Genomic DNA, 15724 nt, shown 5'->3' with positions numbered 1-15724 from the left:
ATTTAGTTTTGCAGTGTTTGCATCTCAATATCTGGCTTAAAGCCAAATATATTCCAGGTTTCTATAATGAGGTGGCAGATTCATTGTCTCGCCTACAGGTCGAGAGATTCAAGACTCTGGTTCCTTGGGCGGATCCTTTGGGCCTGAATTGCCCTCATCATCTGTGGCTCTTGGTGTGACTGCGGTGGGAGATGCTATTCAATGTTCCCTGGCTCCGTCCACTTGGAAGTCTTACGCCTCTGCTTGGGATCTCTGGTCATCCTTTTTGGTTGACGTTACTTTTTCGACTTGTTCCTTTGATGAACATTCTGTTTTAATGTTTTTAGATAGACTAATGAATAAGCATCAATCCTATTCCCATATAGTTAAAACAATGGCTGGAATATCCTTCTTCGCTCAATTGAAGGGTCTTCCTTATTGTTTAAGTTTTTTTTTCTGTGAAAGCAGCTTTGAGGGGATATCGCCAGTCTAATATCTTTCCTGATAGGAGATTGGTTGTATCTCCTTCACTTTTGCAAAAATTATGCGAAGCTACTAGCTCAGTTTGTTTTTCACAGTATCAGTCTGTGTTATTGCAAACAGCATTTTGTTTTTGTTATTATGGTGCGTTTCGCATATCTGAATTGTTTGCCAAAAATTCATTGACATTTTCTGGTTTGAATTTTTCTGATGTTTCTATTGCTGCAGATACTTTATGTATTTTTTTGCGGCGTAGCAAAACAGAGCAGTTAGGTCATGGTTCTTGGTTTTCGCTTAAGCAAAATTCTTCTGGGAATATGTGTGTGGTTTCCATAACCGAGAGATATTTAAGTCTTCGGTTTTGTAAGATTCCGGTACCTCCGGTACCCTTAATCACCACTTTTCTCTGTAATGCGTCCCACCTTTCTCTTCAGGTGGTACGCATATACCTTTAAGAACGATGATGTCACTGCTGAGCGCCGCAGAGCGGCTATTTCAACCGCCGGCGGTCTCACTCACATTGTTCGTTCAACCTGCCTTGTTATCCACATGCTTTCAAGCCTGTCTCTCGATCGGAGCCTCCAGCTATTTCCCTTTACCTGGAGCAGACTGGAACCTCGTTACTGATCCCTGTATCTCGCTACCGGATCATTCCTATCTACTGGACCTCTCTAACTACTAACATTACAAGTGATAAGTACCCCGCAGGGGAACCCTCCATAACCTTATTGCACTATCTACCTATGCACATTAAGGACTGTTACTACCTATCCATACTATCCTATCATCTGCACTGTTACATAGATTGCTAGCTCTTCAGCCTACTACCATCTATCATCTGCACTGCTGCATAGATTGCTAGCTCTCCTGTCTACTACTATCTATCCTTGCACTGGGTTAGTCTATCCTGTATTTGTCATCTGCTGTCCTCACCACCTGTTAGCATACTCGATACTAACCTATCTGCATTTCTAAATACCATCTTGAACTCTCCTATACAAAACCTATCAAGTGATTACCATCCTTGTCACTGTTCACACCTGTCCCTTCAGCACATCACCTTCATACTATCATATACATCCTATCACTCCAGGAACATCTCATTGAGTGTGTATATATCTGTATGTTGAAGCTGACAGGCCCACGGTGATGAGTCCTGGAGAGTTGGATCTGGTATTCAACACATCTCTACATGACTACTGAGTGGAGATTTTGCAGCTGCAAATCCAGCCTATAATAAAAACGCAGGAGCGTTAAAGATTGAACGAACCTTAAAAATGGATTCAGCAGAATTACCCACTCAAGTGACACAATTAACACAACAAGTAAAAGCGTTAATACTTGCTCTGACTGACGTACAAGAAAAGAATCAGACTCTGACACAGCAGGTAACCCAGCTCTCACGGCTTACTGCTGTTCAGCCTCCTGAACCTAAAATAAACCCTCCTCTAGTGTTTACAGGTGATTGGAAAAAATTTCGTGAATTCAAAAACGCATGTCAATTGCTTTTTTTGTTAAAACTTTGTACATACCCCACTGATCAAATAAAAGTCTGTACCGTTATTTCATACTTGACTGGTGATCCACGGGCCTGGGCAGACTCTCTCTTTGAGAATAATGATCAGATTCTCAACACCTATTCCTTATTCCTAGCGGAACTCGCTAGTTTATACGATGACCCCAATAGGCAGAGTACTGCTGATATTCAGTTGAGGGCCTTAAAACAAGGAAGGAGACCTGTAGAAGACTTTGTATCTGAGTTCAAAAGATGGACCCTTGATTCAGGGTGGAATGACACATCTTTGCGAACTCAATTCAGACTCGGGTTATCGGAAGCTGTTAAAGACGAGCTCGCCCAAACGGATTTACCTGGCACCTTGGAGGCCTTGATACAACTTAGTATCAACATCGACAGACGACTGCGAGAAAGAAGGGCTGAAAAGATGGGAATGCCATTGTCTAGTCCTTCTCAGATTTCGGCCGTTGACCCTACTCCCATGGATGTAGGAACCATACGCCCATCTTTAACGACTACTGAATGAGCTAGAAGAACATCCAGAAATCTCTGCATGTACTGCGCATCCTCGGATCATTTGATAAACACCTGTCCCCTTGTCCGCAAAAAAGAGGGTGAGTGTTCACATGTCTTGCTGGGAGGATTAACGACTTCCTTTTCTAACCCCTATCTTTTTGTTCATTTAATATTACAGTGGGACCAAACTAGGATCACCACCAAGGCTATGGTCGACACTGGATCTTGTGGAAACTATATTGATACACGCTTTGTTACCTTAAATAAAATACCTATTATTTCAAAATCTAAGCCTGTTTCTGTTAGTTTCATTAATGGTATTCCACTGTCTTCTGGTCCAATCACCAACCAGACTCAGGCACTCCTTGCCACTACCAACGAATCACATGTGGAGACATCACCTTTGACATACTATCCTCACCCCATTTTCCTATTATTTTGGGACTTCCCTGGTTACACACACACCAACCAATCATAGATTGGAAAAAACGGACTTTGGTTTTCCTTTCTCACTATTGTGAGAATACGTGTAACCTCCCCTCTTATGGGAAGATTCTGTCTGTGGTGTCAGATGAAATTGCACCACTATGCTATCAGGATCTGTCCGAAGTGTTTCTTGAGAAAAATGCTCAAGTGTTGCCTCCCCATAGGGATTACGATTGCACCATCAATCTACTCCCTAACAGCAAATTGCCTTTCGGTCATGTTTATCCCCTTTCACAGGATGAACTTTCTCATCTCAAGGAATACTTGGATGAGAATTTGACAAAAGGGTTCATTAGATCCTCTACTTCTTCCACTGCTGCAGGACTTTTCTTTGTCCGCAATAAGGATTCCAGTCTCAGGCCTATTATCGATTATAGGCAATTAAACACGATTACGATAAAGGATCGCTATCCTTTGCCACTCATCCCTGAACTTATTGAACAGGTGCGTGGGGCTAATTATTTCACCAAATTAGACCTGAAAGGGGCATACAACCTAATCCGAATCCGTGACGGGGATGAGTGGAAAACAGCATTCAGAACCAGATACGGACTATTCGAATACCTTGTGATGCCATTCGGGCTATGTAATGCTCCCACAGCTTTTCAAAGATTCATAAATGACATCTTTAGAGACTTACTTGATGTCTGTGTTGTAGTATACCTAGACGATATACTTATTTATTCTCGATCTATGCCTGAACACATAAAACATGTAAGACTTGTGTTGTCCAGACTGCTCTCACACAGACTATATGTGAAATTAAAAAAATGTCTATTTCATAAAGAAGAAATATTATTTCTAGGATATTTCATATCCAAAACTGGAATTAAGATGGATATGAGTAAGATATCCTGTATTCTAGACTGGCCTATACCAACAACTCGTAAGGCCCTACAGCGATTCCTTGGATTCTCGAACTTCTATAGGAAGTTCATCAAGAACTTTTCCGCTATTGTGAGACCTCTCACACAACTGACAAGTATAAAAAAACCATTCAAATGGTCAGAAGAAGCAAATCAAGCTTTCTGCTTGTTAAAATCAAGCTTTACTTCTGCTCCCATACTACGCCATCCAGACCCATCCCTCCAATATATTCTAGAGGTAGATGCGTCAAATATGGCAGTAGGAGCAGTTCTCTCCCAACGACCATGAAACACTTCATCACTCCACCCAGTTGCTTTCTTTTCAAAATCACTAAGCAGCCCAGAGGTGAATTACCCAGTGGGTGAAAAGGAGTTGCTTGCCATAAAACTTGCACTGGAGAATTGGCGACATCTGCTCGAAGGTACCCAGTTACCAATACTCATATATACAGATCATAAAAACCTTCAATACCTCCAGACTAACAAGACTCTCTCCCACCGGCAGGTACGATGGTCATTATTCTTTTTAAGATTTAATTTCCTAGTGACCTACACGCCTGCAGACAAAAATAAAAAAGCGGATGCGCTATCACGATTAACCGAAGATAACTGCGCCGAAATCCCTTCCATTCCCATAATACCCTATGAACGCATTATTGGTGTTGTCCGTTCCTTGAAGGAAGAGATTTTGCACAGTATAAGAATGGATTCACCTCCACCACAACTAAGTACTGATGCAGAAGGCTTCCTCTATTACAATGACAAACTCTACATACCCCCTACTATGCGCACCAAGATTTTGGAGTTATCGCATGATGTGCCCATGGCAGGACATATGGGTATAACGAAAACCTTTAATTTGCTCACCAGGCAGTTTTGGTGGCCTGATATGAAGACATCTGTACAAAAATTTGTTTCTTCATGTGACATCTGTGCAAGGTCCAAAATTGACACTACAAAACCATCTGGACTACTTTGTAGTCTACCAATACCCCAGGTTCCATGGGAAGTTGTATCCTTAGATTTCATAGTAGAACTACCACCCTCTAAAGGATTCAATACCATCCTAGTGTCAGTGGACCACTTGACAAAGATGGCACATTTCATTGCTATCCGTAGACTACCTTCATCTAAACAAACAGCAGAACTACTGATGAAACGTGTTTAAGTTGCATGGAATTCCAAAAACTCTTTTGTCCGACCGTGGTTCACAATTCATCACTAAATTTTGGCAAGCACTTTGTCAAATTTTACGCATTGAGCGAAAGCTCACCTCTCCCTACCATCCTCAGACCAACGGACAGACTGAAAGAGTCAACCAGTGCATTGAGCAATATCTACGTTGTTACACATCATACTTGCAGGATGATTGGGTGGATCTCCTTCCTCTAGCAGAATTTGCTTACAACAACGCAACCCACAGTACTACGAAGCAAAGTCCGTTCTACTTGAACTATGGGTTTCATCCCACTCTTCTTCCACCACGCATCCTGCCATCGAGTAACCCAGTGGCCTCGGATTACCTTACCCAAATAAAAGACTCTTTGGGTTTACTCAATACCACTATATCACACGCTCACAGTCAACAAAAAAAGTACTACGACCTTCGTAGAAGACCTTCTCCTCAGTATGCTATTGGGGACCTTGTTTGGCTATTGACAAAGAACTTAAAATTAAAAATCCCTAGCAAGAAGCTTGGACCTTTATTTTTGGGACCCTTCCCAATTAAAAAACTTATCGGAAAAGCTCACCCTACCACAGTGGCGGAGCCAGAGGGTTAGCTGGGGTGTCAATTGACACCCCAGAAAAAGTCCCTGCCACCCCTGTTGCCACCCCGATCCTGGCTGGCAGCGGAGAATCACAGGCAGTGGTGGGATGGGATCAGCCGGTTCGCAGAACCGGCTGATCCCTCTAAGCTGGCGGCCAGGGTCAGGGAGCAGCAAAGCAGTGCGTCCCGACTCCCGAAGCCGAGCCCGCCCATTCTGTGACAATAGCGAATGAAAATTCGCTATTGTCACATGGATCCTCCTCCGGCCAATCAGGGAGCGGGTCCTCCCGCTTCCTGATTGGCCGAATGGCAAACGCTGTGCCATTGGTCGAGGAGGCGCCGGCGGGAGGACTGAGAAGATGCAGGGAGCCGCGGACCGTCCGTGAGGTAAGTAAGCTGGTCTCACGGGGGGGACGCTGGCACTCTGCAATGATTGCGGGTAAATGCTGTGGCTGTCGCACTCTGCAATAATAATTGGGGGCATTGCTGTCGCACTCTGCAATAATAATTGGGGGCATTGCTGTCGCACTCTGCAATAATAATTGGGGGCAAGGCTGTCGCACTCTGCAATAATAATTGGGGGCAAGGCTGTCGCACTCTGCAATAATAATTGGGGGCATTGCTGTCGCACTCTGCAATAATAATTGGGGGCAAGGCTGTCGCACTCTGCAATAATAATTGGGGGCAAGGCTGTCGCACTCTGCAATAATAATTGGGGGCATTGCTGTCGCACTCTGCAATAATAATTGGGGGCAAGGCTGTCGCACTCTGCAATAATAATTGGGGCCAAGGCTGTCGCACTCTGCAATAATAATTGGGGGCAAGGCTGTCGCACTCTGCAATAATAATTGGGGGCAAGGCTGTCGCACTCTGCAATAATAATTGGGGGCATTGCTGTCGCACTCTGCAATAATAATTGGGGGCAAGGCTGTCGCACTCTGCAATAATAATTGGGGGCAAGGCTGTCGCACTCTGCAATAATAATTGGGGGCATTGCTGTCGCACTCTGCAATAATAATTGGGGGCAAGGCTGTCGCACTCTGCAATAATAATTGGGGGCATTGCTGTCGCACTCTGCAATAATAATTGGGGGCAAGGCTGTCGCACTCTGCAATAATAATTGGGGGCAAGGCTGTCGCACTCTGCAATAATAATTGGGGGCAAGGCTGTCGCACTCTGCAATAATAATTGGGGGCATTGCTGTCGCACTCTGCAATAATAATTGGGGGCAAGGCTGTCGCACTCTGCAATAATCATTGGGGGCAAGGCTGTCGCACTCTGCAATAATCATTGGGGGCATTGCTGTCGCACTCTGCAATAATAATTGGGGGCAAGGCTGTCGCACTCTGCAATAATCATTGGGGGCAAGGCTGTCGCACTCTGCAATAATAATTGGGGGCAAGGCTGTCGCACTCTGCAATAATAATTGGGGGCAAGGCTGTCGCACTCTGCAATAATCATTGGGGGCATTGCTGTCGCACTCTGCAATAATAATTGGGGGCAAGGCTGTCCCACTCTGCAATAATAATTGGGGGCAAGGCTGTCGCACTCTGCAATAATAATTGGGGGCATTGCTGTCGCACTCTGCAATAATAATTGGGGGCAAGGCTGTCGCACTCTGCAATAATAATTGGGGGCAAGGCTGTCGCACTCTGCAATAATAATTGGGGGCAAGGCTGTCGCACTCTGCAATAATAATTGGGGGCAAGGCTGTCGCACTCTGCAATAATAATTGGGGGCAAGGCTGTCGCACTCTGCATTAATCATTGGGGGCAAGGCTGTCGCACTCTGCAATAATCATTGGGGGCATTGCTGTCGCACTCTGCAATAATAATTGGGGGCAAGGCTGTCGCACTCTGCAATAATAATTGGGGGCAAGGCTGTCGCACTCTGCAATAATAATTGGGGGCAAGGCTGTCGCACTCTGCAATAATAATTGGGGGCAAGGCTGTCGCACTCTGCAATAATAATTGGGGGCATTGCTGTCGCACTCTGCAATAATAATTGGGGGCAAGGCTGTCGCACTCTGCAATAATAATTGGGGGCAAGGCTGTCGCACTCTGCAATAATAATTGGGGGCAAGGCTGTCGCACTCTGCAATAATGATTGGGGGCAAGGCTGTCGCACTCTGCAATAATAATTGGGGGCATTGCTGTCGCACTCTGCAATAATAATTGGGGGCAAGGCTGTCGCACTCTGCAATAATAATTGGGGGCATTACTGTCGCACTCTGCAATAATAATTGGGGGCAAGGCTGTCGCACTCTGCAATAATCATTGGGGGCATTGCTGTCTCACTCTGCAATAATAATTGGGGGCATTGTTGTCTCACTGCAATAATCATTGGGGGCATTGCTGTCTCACTGTAATAATCATTGGGGGCATTGCTGTCTCACTGCAATAATCATTGGGGGCATTGCTGTCTCACTGCAATAATCATTGGGGGCATTGCTGTCGCACTCTGCAATAATCATTGGGGGCAAACCTGTATCCTCTGATCACCACCACCTGTATCCTGTCTTTACTAGTAATGGCAGCGATCATTAGAGGGACTGCGACATTGCGGTGGACGAATCTGACACTAAATTACACTTTGTATATTGACCCCCCAAAATAATACCTAGCCACCCCTTTGCCACCCCTGTTTTAAAAGTCTAGCTCCGCCACTGCCCTACCAGCAGATCTCAAGATCCATCCCATCTTCCATGTGTCGCTACTGAAGCCCCATGTTCCTAACCAAGGAATAAGGCCTACCATCTTGCCTCCACCTCCAATACAAGTTGAAGGCGGAGAAGAGTATGAGATCAAGGAAATTTTGGATTCTCGCATCCATAGAGGAAGACTCCAGTATCTCATAAGATGGAAGAACTATGGACCCCAAGACGACACCTGGCTAGATACCTCTGATATTCATGCGCCTAGACTTATACGGAACTTTCACTCGAAACACCCAGAGAAACCTGTCCTATAGGCCTTCCGGAGCCGGCCTTAAGGGGGGGGGGGGGGTACTGTAAGATTCCGGTACCTCCGGTACCCTTAATCACCACTTTTCTCTGTAATGCGTCCCACCTTTCTCTTCAGGTGGTACGCATATACCTTTAAGAACGATGATGTCACTGCTGAGCGCCGCAGAGCGGCTATTTCAACCGCCGGCGGTCTCACTCACATTGTTCGTTCAACCTGCCTTGTTATCCACATGCTTTCAAGCCTGTCTCTCGATCGGAGCCTCCAGCTATTTTCCTTTACCTGGAGCAGACCAGAACCTCGCTACTGATCCCTGTATCTCGCTACCGGATCATTCCTATCTACTGGACCTCTCTAACTACTAACATTACAAGTGATAAGTACCCCGCAGGGGAACCCTCCATAACCTTATTGCACTATCTACCTATGCACATTAAGGACTGTTACTACCTATCCATACTATCCTATCATCTGCACTGTTACATAGATTGCTAGCTCTTCAGCCTACTACCATCTATCATCTGCACTGCTGCATAGATTGCTAGCTCTCCTGTCTACTACTATCTATCCTTGCACTGGGTTAGTCTATCCTGTATTTGTCATCTGCTGTCCTCACCACCTGTTAGCATACTCGATACTAACCTATCTGCATTTCTAAATACCATCTTGAACTCTCCTATACAAAACCTATCAAGTGATTACCATCCTTGTCACTGTTTACACCTGTCCCTTCAGCACATCACCTTCATACTATCATATACATCCTATCACTCCAGGAACATCTCATTGAGTGTGTATATATCTGTATGTTGAAGCTGACAGGCCCACGGTGATGAGTCCTGGAGAGTTGGATCTGGTATTCAACACATCTCTACATGACTACTGAGTGGAGATTTTGCAGCTGCAAATCCAGCCTATAATAAAAACGCAGGAGCATTACAGGTTTGTGCATCACACTCAATTTTTCGTTCACCTGTCTGGTTCCCCACTTACATGCTTCCAGTTTGGTGCTTTATTAAAGAAATGTTTTAAGTTTTTAGCTTTGGACCACTTGCCAATAACTTCCCATTCCATTCGGATTGGTGCAGCTACTTCCACTGCTAATATGGGTTTTTCTGAGGAATCCATAAAAGTGGATGGTAGATGGCGATCCAATGCATTTAGATCTTACATTAGGCCTAATAGCTTTATTTGATTTCAGGTCACAAAAGAGTTATTTGGATTCTTGGTCATTCCTTTGTTTACTGGGCCCACAGAAGAGCTACAGTGAGGACTTATGGAGTGAACTTAGGATTCCCTGACTCCTTGGTCGACATCTTTTGGCTAGGTAGAAGGGGTTTGTGGTGGAATGATCTTAAATCTCTATTTTGTTCTCTCTGTTATGAATGGCCTGTGCCTGATGTTGTTATCATTCTTCTGGGTGGTAATGACATAGGCGTCAGAAAAAATATTGATATTATTCTGCATGTTAAGGCGGATTTTGTATATTTTAAATCTGTTTTTCTAATGTGTAAATTTATGTATTCTGAAATCATTCCACGTTTGCGTTGGTTTTCAGGTCCTGAAATGATTTTTGAAAAAAATCGGAAATGCGTGAATAGGTCCATTGCCAAATTCATGGCATCTATTGATGGACTGTCTTTTAGACATACAGACTTGGAGGGGGGTCTTTCTGGTTTCTTTAGGGAAGATTCTGTACATCTTTCAGATATAGCGAATTACATCTTGAACTTGCACTTTCAGACTTGCATTGAGTTGGCCTTCGGCTAGGCGGTGGTGCCATGCTTTGGTTTTTGAGCATGGCATGTGGGATGTTTTTTATGGTTCATTTATCAGGTAATTCAAGCTTTTTGGCTGAATTACATATAAAGTGTTTGTAGTAATTGGTTGGTTTGGGCTTTTTGGCCAAATCATAAGTAAAATTGTTTTTTATCCCACTTGTTATTTTAAAATGTAATAAATGGCCGCGGCCAATTGTATTTCAATGCAAGTACAGTGTCTTAGTCTTTTATTACAGATGTTTAAATATAACTATTTATTGTTAAATTGATGTTCTGCCCATGGCACCATGGAAATGGAAGACGGGTCAAAATGTACCCGTCTTGCATACAAACCCAATTCCAAAAAAGTTGGGACACTGTACAAATTGTGGGTAAAAAGGGAATGGACTAATTTACAAATCTCATAAACTTATATTTTATTCACAATATAATATAGATAACATATCAAATGTTGAAAGTGAGACATTTTGAAATGTCTTGTCAAATATTGGCTCATTTTGGATTTCATGAGAGCTACACATTCCAAAAAAGTTGGGACAGGTAGCAAAAGGAGGCCCGAAAAGTTAAATGTACATATAAAGACTAGCTGGAGGACCAATTTGCAACCTATTAGGTCAATTGGCAACATGATTGGGTATAAAAAGAGCCTCTCAGAGTGGCAGTGTCTCTCAGAAGTCAAGATGGGCAGAAGATCACCAATTCCCCCAATGCTGCGGCAAAAAAAAGGGGAGCAATATCAGAAAGGAGTTTCTCAGAGAAAAATTGCGAAGAGTTTGAAGTTATCATCATCTACAGTGCATAATATCATCCAAAGATTCAGAGAGTCTGGAACAATCTCTGTGCGTAAGGGTCAAGGCCGGAAAACCATACTGGATGTCCGTGATCTTCGGGCCCTTAGACGGCACTGCATCACATATAGTGATGTCGCGAACCTAAAATTCGCCGTTCGCGAACGGCGAACGCGAACATCGGCAAATGTTCGCGAACCGGCGAACCGCCATAGACTTTAATAGGCAGGCGAATTTTAAAACCCACAGGGACTCTTTCTGGCCACAATAGTAATGGAAAAGTTGTTTCAAGGTGACAAACACCTGGACTGTGGCATGCCGGAGAGGGATCACACAAAAAAAAGTTCTTAAAAATTGTAATTTTTTGATAGAGAGCCAATTATTGGAAAAATTAAAAAAAAAAAAAAAAATAAAAAATTTCTTTGGATTTAGCATCTGGGGGGTCTAAAAGGTGTACCTGTGAAGTTTCAGCTCTGTAGCATGTCCGGAACCAGAAAAAAATACGAATTAGGGTTAGGGCTAGGGTTAGGCTTAGGGCTAGGGTTAGGCTTAGGTTTAGGGTTAGGGTTATTTTTATGGCTAGGCTTAGAGGGTTAAGGTTAGAGGGTTATGGTTAGAGGGTTAGGGTTAGGTTTAGTGTTAGGGGCTAGGGTTAGGGTTACGGTGAGATACTTAGGGTTAGAGTTAGTAGCCCTACCCCTACCCCTCTAACTCTAACCCTCTAACCCTAAGCACTAAAAATAACCCTAACCTTAGCCCTGACCCTAACCCTAACCCTAACCCTAACCCTAGCCCTAACCCTAATTCTATTTTTTTTTCTGGTTCTGGACATGCTACAGAGCTGAAACTTCACAGGTACACTTTTTAGACCCCCCAGACAATAAATCCAAAGAAATTTTTTTTTTTTAAGTTTTTTTTTTTTTTTTAAGTTTTCCAATAATTGTCTCTCTATCAAAAATTACAATTTTTAAGAACTTTTTTTGTGTGATTTAGTGTCTAGGGGGTCTAAAAAGTGTACCTGTGAAGTTTCAGCTCTGTAGCATGTCCGGAACCAGAAAAAAATATGAATTAGGGTTAGGGCTAGGGTTAGGCTTAGGGTCAGGGCTAGGGTTAGGTTTAGGGTTAGGGTTATTTTTATGGCTAGGCTTAGAGGGTTAGGGTTAAGGTTAGAGGGTTAGGGTTATGGTTAGAGGGTTAGGGTTAGGTTTAGTGTTAGGGGCTAGGGTTAGGGTTACGGTGAGATACTTAGGGTTAGAGTTAGTAGCCCTACCCCTACCCCTCTAACTCTAACCCTAAGCACTAAAAATAGCCCTAACCTTAGCCCTAACCCTAACCCTAACCCTAGCCCTAATTCTATTTTTTTTCTGGTTCTGGACATGCTACAGAGCTGAAACTTCACAGGTACACTTTTTAGACCCCCCCAGACAATAAATCCAAAGAAATATTTTTTTTTTGTTAAGTTTTTTTTTTTTTTAAGTTTTCCAATAATTGGCTCTCTATCAAAAATGACAATTTTTAAGAACTTTTTTCGTGTGATTTAGTGTATAGGGGGTCTAAAAAGTGTACCTGTGAGGTTTCAGCTCTGTAGCATGTCCAGAACCAGAAAAAAAAGATAATTTTTCAGTAGAGCAGGGATGGTGGGAACCCCTTTTACACCTATATGAATTTTTTTTTCTGGTTCTGGACATGCTACACACATATATATATATATATATATATATATATATATATATATATATATATATATATATATATATATATATATATATATATATATATTAAAAAAATACTCAAATACCAGCCCTCAAAGGGGCTTTTGGGGACAATATATATATATTATATATATATATATATATATATATATATATATATATATATATATATATATATATATATCACAGAACAAAAAAAATTACACAAATACCAGCCCTCAAAAGGGCTTTTGGGGACAATATATATATATATATATCTCACAGAACAAAAAAAATTACACAAATACCAGCCCTCAAAAGGGCTTTTGGGGACAATAGATATATATATATATATATATATCACAGAACAAAAAAAAATTACACAAATACCAGCCCTCAAAAGGGCTTTTGGGGACAATATATATATATATATATATATCACAGAACAAAAAAAATTACACAAATACCAGCCCTCAAAAGGGCTTTTGGGGACAATAGATATATATATATATATATATCCAAAAAAAACCTCAAATACCAGCCCTAGGAAGGGCTTTTTGGGGTGCTGTCCTTACAGCAGGAGTGTACCAAGAACACTGGCTAACAAGACCGGGAACTGTCCCCAGCTATAACAACAGCAGCAGCACCAGCACTTTCCCTGCTCTCAGTAACACAGAAATGATCTAAAATGGATGCTGCCCTTGCTTATTTATAGGAGGTGGGAGGGTGTGGGAGGTAGGTATGCTGATTGGCCTGGAATGTGTCTGCTGACTGTGATGTTCAGGGTCAAAGTTTGCCTCAATGATGATGTATAGGAGGCGGACCGAACATTGCATATGTTCGCCCGCAGCGGCGAACGCGAACATGCGAAGTTCGCCGGGAACTGTTCGCCGGCGAACAGTTCTATACATCTCTAATCACATACAGGAATGCTACTGTAATGGAAATCACAACATGGGGGGGGGGGGGGGCGTGGCCGCCGCGTAACAACATGGACGTCTGAGCACAGAGCTCCGCCAGACCAGGGAGAGAAGCTACTACCATCGGCGCCCTAACACCTCGCAAATCAACCTGCTCCTGCCTGTGTGATTGCCGGACTCGCCCTGCCTTCGATACCGATGGCTAGGAAGAAGAAGGATACCTGCCAGCCACGGCAGCTCCAGCACTTCTTTATGGCCCAAGACAAGCAACGCAGCCAAGATGGCGGCGGCGGCGGATCTCCGGCCTCATCCAGCGGGACGTCTCACTCCTCGCCTAGCCCTCCACACACCTCGGCACAGAAGGCGGAACAACCTAGGTCCCCGGCGGCCTCCACCCCGATGTCCAGGAGTCCTGTCAAGAGTAAGCCCAGACTATCGGGAGACATGTCGGCCGTGGAGGTAAGCCAGGGGGACCTTTCATCCACCAATACTACCCGGGAATTGTCCCCTAACATAGACACCTTCCCTGCCAGCGAGAAGCCGGTCTCTGAGGTCAGACTCAGGGACATGATGATGTCCCTGCGGGCTTCCATGCACGCGGATATGATGGAATGTGTCGCTGCATTTAAGGTGGAGGCGCAGGCCCTGGGAGGACGCATGGACAGGGTTGAATCCAAGATGGGGGAGTTTGCAGCTTCACACAATGAACTGATCGATGCCCACTATACCCATGAGGATGAGATTGAAAAGCTCAAATCAAAATTGGCTGACATAGAGGATAGGTCGAGAAGGAACAATGTAAAGATCAGGGGGGTCCCAGAGTCGGTGCACCCCGATGCCCTGGACCAATATGCACGAGACCTTATTTTAGCGGTCCTCCCGAACACACCACAGTCTGAACTTGTCATTGACAGGATTCATCGTCTCCCTAAGCCTTCTCACCTACCGGAGGAGATCCCCCGAGATGTTTTATGAGGATACATTTTTATCATGTAAAGGACAGCCTCATGTCAGCATTCCGAAAGAGGGACCCTGTACCGGAAGCATACTCCAGACTCCAGCTTTTTGCTGACTTGTCACAATACACCCTGCAACAAAGGAGGGTTTTACACCCACTGACAAAAATCCTCAGGAATCATTCCATTATCTATAGGTGGGGGTTCCCTGTGAAGCTTACAGTGACGTACAACAACAAGCCCCACGTTATCACCACCATGCAAGCTGGCCTGGACTTGCTTCAGTCCTGGGGTCTCCTCCCGGACCAAGACAACACCCCTCCAAGGCCATCCGGGCGCATATCCCCATTACCTGAGGACTGGCAAACGGTCACCCATAAGAAAAAGGGGAAGAAGCAGCCCAAAGGGTCGCCACCTCAAGCTTTTCTGCAGAGACCCTCTCCCTGAGCCTGGCCGTAGTGCCCACCCAAACCTCCCACCGTGACCAACGCTGTCACACAGAAGTTTCCCTCATATTTACACAGCATCGGACAGTTGTAAACGCAAGGGAGTTCTGATAGCAGTGAGAGACTCTGTAGCCTTTTCCCTACACAGGGTTGTTTCAGATCCGCTGGGAAGATATCTTATACTGCAGTGCGAACTGAACAATATCCCCTATACGATCTTGAATGCATATGCCCCCAACACGCGTCAGATACGCTTCTGGCGAAGGATGTTCAGACTATTGGACAAGCACAAGTATGGTTCCTTGGTAGTATGTGGGGACTTTAACTCAACGGCGGACCCCGCATTGGACATCTCCTCCTCACCCAAGCGATCGCCTCCAGCTTTACAATCTATATTTCATGAGGTGGAGATGTTTGATGTGTGGAGATGCCACCACCCGGGGGAGAGGGATTATTCATTCCACTCCTTGAGACATAATACCTACTCCCGCATTGATATGATACTGGTTGACAAGCGTCTGTTACAATTGACGCAAACCTCGAGCATTCATAACATCACGTGGTCCGA

Source organism: Pelophylax lessonae, assembly GCF_965119305.1.
Source record: "Pelophylax lessonae genome assembly, chromosome: 4".
Taxonomy (NCBI): Eukaryota; Metazoa; Chordata; class Amphibia; order Anura; family Ranidae; genus Pelophylax; species Pelophylax lessonae.
This window is presented reverse-complemented; position numbering follows the sequence as displayed.